Here is a 9,224-nt window from a genome sequence, read left to right as displayed (position 1 = left end):
ACTTTGATGGACACAATCCAGGCCTGCATCGCTCCCGGCTCAATCATCATCTCCGATATGTGGGCATCATACCAAGGAATTGAAACGATGATTGATAAACGGTTAATCATACTTTGTGGATCAAACGACTGGAGCTCGCACACAAACTATCGAATCTCTTTGGGACATCTACAAGATTCAGAATAAACGCCAATGTGTCACACACCGATCTTTAGTGGACAGCTACTTGTGTGAGTTCGTTTGGACGCAGTGGTACCGTAAAACGGACCTTTTCATGCAAATTATTGATGACATGTCCCAATTTCACCTTCATCAATAAAAACTAAAAGTACGAATTTCATGTACTCTTTTTTCTAATCTTTTCGGGTGTTTTGGCGGTGTTTGTATGTGAGAGGTTTGCTTCGACGACAGTGTTTCAGCTGAAGCTATTACTGCCGCTGTTTCGCACAAAATCCTAATGAAAAAGTCCTCGACCTTGACTGCTACCCATTTGGTATACCCGTGAGGCAATTCTGTACAGTTCCAACGTATGAATAATGAAATCAGAAGATAAATCAAACAAACCTGTCAACCGTCTGACATATGAAATACAGACAGACATACCGCAGGCTGCTGGAAAATAGAAATTTAAAAATATGATAAAGAAGAAGAGAGAACGTTACAGTCAAATCCTTTCTAACCCACCATCTTGACTTTCGCCTGTTTATAACTGCGGCCTCAAGGGACCCTAGCAACCGGGCCCGACGGCCTGCCGTAGACAGGACAGTTGATGTTAGTCACGCTAGCCATTTGCTCATTCGGTCCGTGTACTTTTGGTCTCCGCGAGTTTCGCTCCTTTGCACCCGCCATTCAACCTGCCACAGAGGCCACGTCCATCCAACACTGGCACACTGGCATGCGCGTGCGATTGCGTGCCTCATCTTCTGGGCCTGCAGTGACCCGTCCTATGGTGATTTCCGTTTGATCAAACAGCCAATCAGAATCACCAGAGTGGCCTAGGAAGGAAGTCCAACACTGGCACACTGGCATGCGCGTGCGATTGCGTGTCACTGACCTACTTACGTATGCGTGCTCATGCCTCATCTTCTGGGCTTGCCGTGACCCGTCCTGTGGTGCTTTCCGTTTGATCGAACAGCCAATCAGAATCATCAGAGTGGCCTAGGAAGGAAGGGCCACTGTTTTTTTGGGGTGTAATTTTGCTTAACTCCGTGTAAACAGTACCGTAGATTCTGGAATCAGCTTCCTCGTTTTGATGTTTGAGATCCTCAAACCTACCCGTGGTCCAAAGTTCCCTATCGGGAGCCTCGACACTCAGGTTCCTTGAGGTAGTAATCAAAACTGGCTCGATTGTATACAGGAGCACTTGAATGTGGTTTTGCTGTGTAATTTCGTTTACCTTACCGTAGACTCGAGTCAAATTATTCGTTTTGACGTTTGGGACCCTCAAACCTACCCGCGACCCGAAGTTCCGTATCGAGAGCCTCGACAGTGGGGTTGCTTGAGGATTGTATACAAGAGTACTTGAATGTGACATTGCGTTTTGACGGTCTGTATTTCACACATCACACTATTGTGTTTGATAAAATGTATGCTTGAAATGGCACCATCCCGAAGAGCACTAAGCGTCGTTGGTTCTAGTTTCATGCTACAGAGGAATGCGCGATGTTTGTGGAAAAAGTGTCATTACGGGCACGTCATTTGTCGAAGTCCTCCAAAATAATTTCCGGCTTTAACTTTTCACTCGCTATCAATTCCAAATCCTCTAAGGCTAGCACAAGGCTGTATAAGTGTCCCCTTTTCAAACGGTTCAATTTTCAATATAAACGAAAGGCCGTTTTTGCCTACGGCATTTTTGCAGTGACTGCGGAAGACAGAAAGTGTTCTGGCAATTCCAGAGTTACCAGTCATTGTCCATCCTGATACATTTTTTTGAATGAACTCTAAATCGACGCTGGCACATTAATCACTCGATTACAACAGATTCACTCAAGTGAGACCATAGAATGTATGCCGCCCTTTTTACAGCAATTAGTGGACTTTAAAGTCTTTCCTCAGAAAACGGGAATTTTCTGACATTTATCTCTAGTGTCATTGTTTAATCGATATGTTAATATACTACTGGCAATTCGGTGGGTAGCGCAGTGTCCAAAAACAAAACAATGCACGTGAGGCAGTATTGGTCACCTGCATGGGAGCATAACTCTTCAGCTGCGTTTTCAACGCAGTTCACTGATCCATACAGTACGGAAGCGACTTTTCCGAATAACGCTACAACTATGACAACCAGTACGCGACTTTCTCCGCAGAAATACGTGAACTTGTGCACGCCATCTCCGCGGCGACGGTTTGCACTCACCAATACCTGTGTCGTCCATTATTCCCCATGTTTATTTTGTCCCAATCTGTAACCCCCGCCCCACTTTTGTGTTTAGTGCGTGTGTTCTTACCGCTTCACCCATTTGGCCTTGAGGTCATCCGGCCATTTGTGGCTGAATTTGTGCACGTGTGACTATCTCACGTGGGAGCCTATTTGCTCCTTTGCTTTGTACTCTTGTAGTCCAAGTGGACCATTGGTTTTGGACGAGTATCTACTGTCGAGGTTTGTATAATTTGTGAATTTGTCTCACATTGATAGTACTGTATAGAAACCCAGCTCCGACTTTGTTTTGCTTTCCCGGACGTTCTACATCACTCGAAGATACCGTTCGCCCATTGGGACCTATTTGCAAAGTATGGCTCCTAGCGGCTAAAATGAAAGTCAACCATGATTGTCTTAGTTCGCATTAGTATTTTGCTTCGATCCTGTCAGGATCCCATCGCCCACATGTGTTGGGAGAGTTTGGCTCGTGGCCTTATGAAGATGTCCAAACCCTTCCAACCGAAAATGAAAACTATTGAAGAGGTCTGTTTGAAATAATTTTCAAAAGCGTTCTGCATGTTTCTAACTACCTTCTAACAAGCGAAATACGCTCATTTGCAAAGGAATTAGTTTTTTCAAGAGACTCGCCCAACTGAACATCTCAGCTTTGATGTTTCCAGGCAACTGAATGTGCTGCACCAGGCCGCCTCACGTTTCAGTCGCTACGGTATTCGAAATATCGCGATACATGTATGGTTTTGTAATGCACTACTCATAAGGTTGCTGAAGACTACTCGACAGCCCGCGACCGGTTTCGCCCTTCTTGGGACTCATCAGGTAGGTGCAGTACCTTGGAAACATCAATACCGAGAGATTCAGCTGGGTTCCAATTGAGCCTCTCGAAAAACCAAATAAGTGTGCAAATGAGTATATTTCGCTAATTTCGTGCAATTTGGTTTCAAGCAGAACATAAGGTTGACGAAAACTCGGAGACTGCGCCTACGTGATGAGCCCGTAGAAGGGCGAAACCGGTCGTGGGCTGTCGACGGATTTCCGTAGTGCACTACAAAAATATATCTTCTAATATTTTTCCCGTTTCAGATTGATTACATGAACACTGAGCAGCGGGCCGCTGGCAGCAATATGGTGGCAAATTTGAACGCGTCACACTGTGACTCCTTTCAGATTAGGAGCTCAATCCATTGCGCATCGTCTTATTTGGTTAGGATGTTGCGTTACTTATTGGTATCAGTCAAGCAAATAACCCGACCTGGCTTGATTTTTCCATTCGTTCTCGGAGTTTCAACTGCTACCAAATGTAGTCCAAATGTACCTGAACTTCGGAGGGAGTATACCTTTCTGTGCAGCTCTGGACTTCTTTTGCTTATGGAATGGTTTTAATCTCGAATTATCCTGAAACTTTGGACTGATGAGTTTCATACTACCTGCTAACAGGTGTAGCGAGCAAAAGCACTTGTTTGTCATCTGCTCTATAGTTACAAGACATTTTCGATACAATTCATCCACCTAACCTACGGAACCGTCCATAGACAGCGTCATCTTCAGTCTTTTAAAGATTGTCGGAACGTTTTTCCAATACACAGACTTCCTACTTGTCTCCGCAATGCCTAGACTACCGATACAATTCATCCACCTAACCTACGGAACCGTCCATAGACAGCGTCATCTTCAGCCTTTTAAAGATTGGCGGAACGTTTTTTCAATACACAAACTTCCTAATTGTCTCCGCAATGCCTTGTCAAACTACCGAGGCGGACTGTGTATACAAAACCAGAGGCACCCGTCAAACTGGCGACAAGAGAAATTCGATACCTGAAGCACGCATCTGGAGAAGAACAATCGCGATTAGGATGGTGCACAACATTTCAAAACATTGTTTCAGACAACTTGTTGGAACATCTGCTCAACCGATCGATCGATCGATCGATCGATCTAATGGTCCCGAATGAAAATGGGCTTGGACTAATGAGAAACCGGGAGGGAACAGCCGATAATCAAATTTGCGATTTTTTCGACTTATCTAATTATCCATGTGCGCGACACGATCATTTGATTAGCAACATTGTTAATCGTACCTCGTCCATGGTGATCATATCTCCTAGTTGGCGCCGAATTTTTCACGTTGACACTCCGTTGGTACAATATGATCGGATTGATGAGAGAATTGTCAAAAACTTCCTTTTTCACTCCATGGTTTACAAACTGAGTAGGATTACTGAATATAGCGGCCAACGCGTCAAATGGGACTTCTTCTCAGTTGGTAAAGTTCTCATGGTAGGCCCAATCCAAACTGTCTGTGGCTCTACTACTGCGTGCAGGTATTCAGTAGTTTCACCAATGTCAACTGACAAAATCGACGAGGATGCTAATCATTCAGGGGCGTAACCGGAGGTTGCATATGGTGATGCGATGAACGAGTTCTACCCATGTGTAATGTACAAATGACGACTGGAAGTTTGGTGCAATGTTCCAAGTCCGCGAAGGAAATTGCCTCTAAAGAGGCTGTCTGATGTATGAACTAGTGATTTTTTTGGCAACTTTGTGACCTTTGATGGAACATTCTAAACGTCAGTACATCTGAGCCCGTTGTTTTTATTCGACCCAACTAAGTACACGTTCAAACTACCCCGTTACATTCCGACTGGGTGTAGTCGCGTTGAGCAACTGTGACAGAACCTGTCCGAAACCAGCATTCGTCCGCTGGAAACCCTTTATGAATCAGTCGACTCAGCTACTATGGTCTGGAAAAGGGTGAACAGTATTCACTTCGTATTACAAGCGATTCCACCTGCATTCGATTCTACGATTTCCTACATTTCGCGCAAAATTTTAAAAATGATGCATCCAGGCGTGAAAAAACTGAGAAAAAATCATGAACACATTGAGAAAAAATAATTGCAACCTCAAGTGATGGGGTTATTACTTCAAGAGGGAGGATAATCACTTCCCAACAAGATCGAAAAAGTCAGTAGGCACTTCTGTTACCCCTGGTTCACTGATTGATTCTTAAAACAACTCAGTAGGATGGGGTTCATATATTCTCGTATTAGAGTAGGGAAACCTGTGGTGCCAGAGAATAGGACAGTCGTTGTACTATCCTAATACGATAATAGTGAAACATTGGTCATCGAATCATCGATGAGAGCTTGCTTTGTGTGACAGGTGGCTACTTTTAGCTTAGTCATTGTCTGTGAGATACACTGATCAGCGTTTTTATCATGTTATGCCGTCAGCCGTTAAGAGCTACGGTTTGTNCATTTCACAAAGGCTCAGGTTCTTCTGCACCATAGTCCGACTGTCCTTGGTCGAAATGGAACTGCTGAGACACACATCACACAGTGTTTTCTCTCAGTTCACGTGTACTCACCTTCGAATTCTTGTTACCTCACTACAAACTTGAACTTTTGGTAGTCGTGACAGCCGGCGTGACAGACCTGGTGCGGTCCTATTGCGTCACTTCCCGGACGGTCCAAAAAAGTGTGATCTTCATGTATCTCCGTCATGTTAATGCGGAAACAAATGTAAAAGAAAGTGGTCGCTTTGACAAAAGTCTATGAAAGCCTTGAAGACATTTTACAGAATGTCACATGACCGGCACTTTATCCTTCGCGCAGAGCACCAGCCTTTTTCAGTCATCCCGATCCAACCTAGTAATCGTCCCCGAAGGTGGGTTACCATGATTCTGAGATATTTTTGTTCATAACCACACCGCTCTCGTTTGAACGACCGTGTTCCTGTTCTGGCGTAATTATTCCGATGAGTCCACACCAAAGGGAAGCACTGGACTCGAGTTTCGCTCTTATTAGAGCTCATCAGCAGTGCATATCCAATGGCCGTGCCGGGATCTGAACCCCGGACATCTGACATGCGAGGCGAGCGTGTAACCTCTACTCCACCAACGCACGTTAGACTCATCTGAATTATCACGTCTGAACAAGCAAACGTGTTCATGCTTGAGCGATGTGATTGGTGTGCCCGACTCATCGAACGACGACCCAGTAGCTGTCCTGGTCGTGACGATCGATTCTGAGATAGCTTACAAACCAACGTCATCCCGACTCACCATCACATTTAATGTCTTAATAAACTATCAACAAGTGAGAAGAGGACGAAGACGCAGTGAAATCCAACGTCTTTTCCCGAATCCATTCTCTATGACCATCACATTTAATGTCTTACTAAACTATCAACAAGTGAGAAGAGGACAGGGGCGCAGTGAAATCCAACTTTTCCCGAATCCATTATCTATTCCTCTATCGCTGCCCAGACATGTAGTAGAGCAACCAAACGTGACTCTCTGGTACAGATGATGATAGAACAGTTCCGATATGGATGGCTCAACGAAGTGAAGAGTGTACATCATCCGTTTCGTCTTCGAAAGGATGTATTCAAAGTCGTTAGTCTAATACTGGACAACGTTGTGGTCATACCACACAAAATCCGTCATCAAGTATTGAATCAGCTGTACGGACGGAATCGTTGAATGGTCACGCTGAAAGCCATTCGACGAAGTTATGCTTAGGTCTGGGCGCGAGCAGGGTGTAACGGAAGTCCAGTGCCCGGTAGATTTTCAACAATCTTTGTAGCCCCAGCTTGGAAGACGTAGGATTCCAACAAGTGGAAGCATGTTCCTGATCGTCTTCTATGCTTTATCAACTTGGGTAGAAATGTTTTGTGGCTAGCCGAGCCTTGAGTGCACAGATGATGTCCATCCTTAGCTGTCGTTTGCCTAGTTCGTAGTTCCAGAATTCCTGGTGGCAGCTAAACAAGATCAGCTTATATATCATGAGGTTACCCGATTTTTTTTCCGCTTCTTGCACGGCCCACCTGGCTATCCGCAACCAAACAGTCAAAGGGGAAGATTTTTCAACACCTGTAAGCGAAGGTTTATAAAACTGTGAAGTCGGGGGAACACCAAACAAAGTGTGCATATGATTTTGCGGTCGTATCCGGTAAATCGGTGTCCAAATTCAAGACGAAGGGTTCATCGATTCGTTACTTATGTAGCCAGTACCTTACTCGTTCAAAATTGTACCATCACGCACAGACCTTCAATCGTTAGTCGGCTATTCCCGATGACTTCAACTAATAATTACTAGACCAACGATTGACTGCAACAAGAACAACCTCACGCCATTCTGTATGCTGACTACCTGGAGGTTTGTAACAATGCGCATTCAACCATGCCTTTCCCACATTCATGTTTGGTCACGAAGATTTCCTCCTGTAAATAAAACCAAGCTACGCTCAAAAACTGAGAAATATGTGCAGCTCTTTTATCCTCTTTTTTTTGAAATCACTGACGGTAGCGCGTCTCTCACAAAACTCCAGGTAATCTCGAACCCACGACTTCCCGACAAGTAGTGTGAACACTTAACCCTTCGGCTACAAGTGGCTGATCAGCAGCGAGTTCAGCTCGCATTTAGGTGGGATCATCGGATCCATAGCACATGATCACACTTGTTAACGGGCTCCTTGAATGACCATTGTCTTTCTTTGACCATCTCGCCTAGAATCAGTGTCTCCCTCATATTTGCCAAAATTCTTTGACCATGTACTTTATATCTCCGGAGTCAGGCCGACAGACGTGATGAAACAACCTGTCCTGTTGCCCCGATCATCATTCTGGAATTCCGTGTATCCGTAAGACCATTTTGTTGATGGATTACCTCAGCGATGACAGAGAAGTGTGCCTATCCAATATACAGTATCACTGCTGGGCACACTAATCATGCTATTCGGGAAGTTCGATTGGGACTAAACGTGAGTCCCCGGTATCTCCACCATATCCAGCACACCTGCGTGATTTCGAACGATTCGGACATCAGTTTTTTTGCTGTTGTGATCGATCGATTGAGCAGTCAAACGAGTTGTTCCCTCCTTCGCAGTGTACGCGTCATCACTCAACCCGGCAAGCGCGTGCTTATTTGTCTAAAGCAATACCGACCGACGCCTGAGTACAATACAGCCGCACTGAGAAGTTCGTTTCACTTGAAGTTGAGATGATATTCTGTGGTGCTGAATGCCCAATCTACCAGTTACAGACAGGACTGAGAGATCGACACGGTTTGCATCAAGCGAACACAACGACACAACTAGCAGTACACATCCGCTGACAGCTGATGTCAACCTTCAAAAACCGTTTACACGAAGAGCCTAACTAGCGGTGCGGAGAAAATATCGAACCGCTAGTTTCCAAAATTAAAATGACGAATTATCGGATCGGACACAGGTTGAGATGCGCTTGTGAAGACATCTGTGTGCCGCCATGACAGACCAAAATCTCATTTGAAAAATATTAAATCCATCCACCCTACGATCACATTCACTCTCTTATTGGCTCAGACGAAGAATACTTTCACAAGATGAATGGAACTTCTGTTTGAGTAGTTATCACTCGGGGAGCTGGTCGATGGTCAGTCACGTGATGTGGTTTGCTTGATCGAACGACAAATGGCGCTATATCCTATCTAAACCAGAGCCAAGAACACCGTTGTTTAACAGCTAGAGGCCGATCAGTTAAGTGTTCAACCACTGTCCAGAAGGCTGTTTGTTCAAAACTTTAATTGAAGAATTACAAAACCTCCTCAGCCTACGCTCACTCACGATTTAGCAAAACGTCTTGCTTTCACCACTTCACTTTCTGTTTATTTTGATCACACTTGCGGTTTGTTCGCATTTGGGTTGCTCACATTGTTCACATCCACTATAAATATATATATATATATGTATATATTATACGGAATAAATATATGCCCTACGCCCACCCGTTATGAAGTGTGAACAGGCTGTAAATATACTCTAAGAGGCGTTGTGGTAAACGCCCGTTTGCGCACTAATTTGA

This window comes from Opisthorchis viverrini, assembly GCF_000715545.1.
Source record: "Opisthorchis viverrini unplaced genomic scaffold opera_v5_9, whole genome shotgun sequence".
Classification (NCBI taxonomy): Eukaryota; Metazoa; Platyhelminthes; class Trematoda; order Opisthorchiida; family Opisthorchiidae; genus Opisthorchis; species Opisthorchis viverrini.
This window is presented reverse-complemented; position numbering follows the sequence as displayed.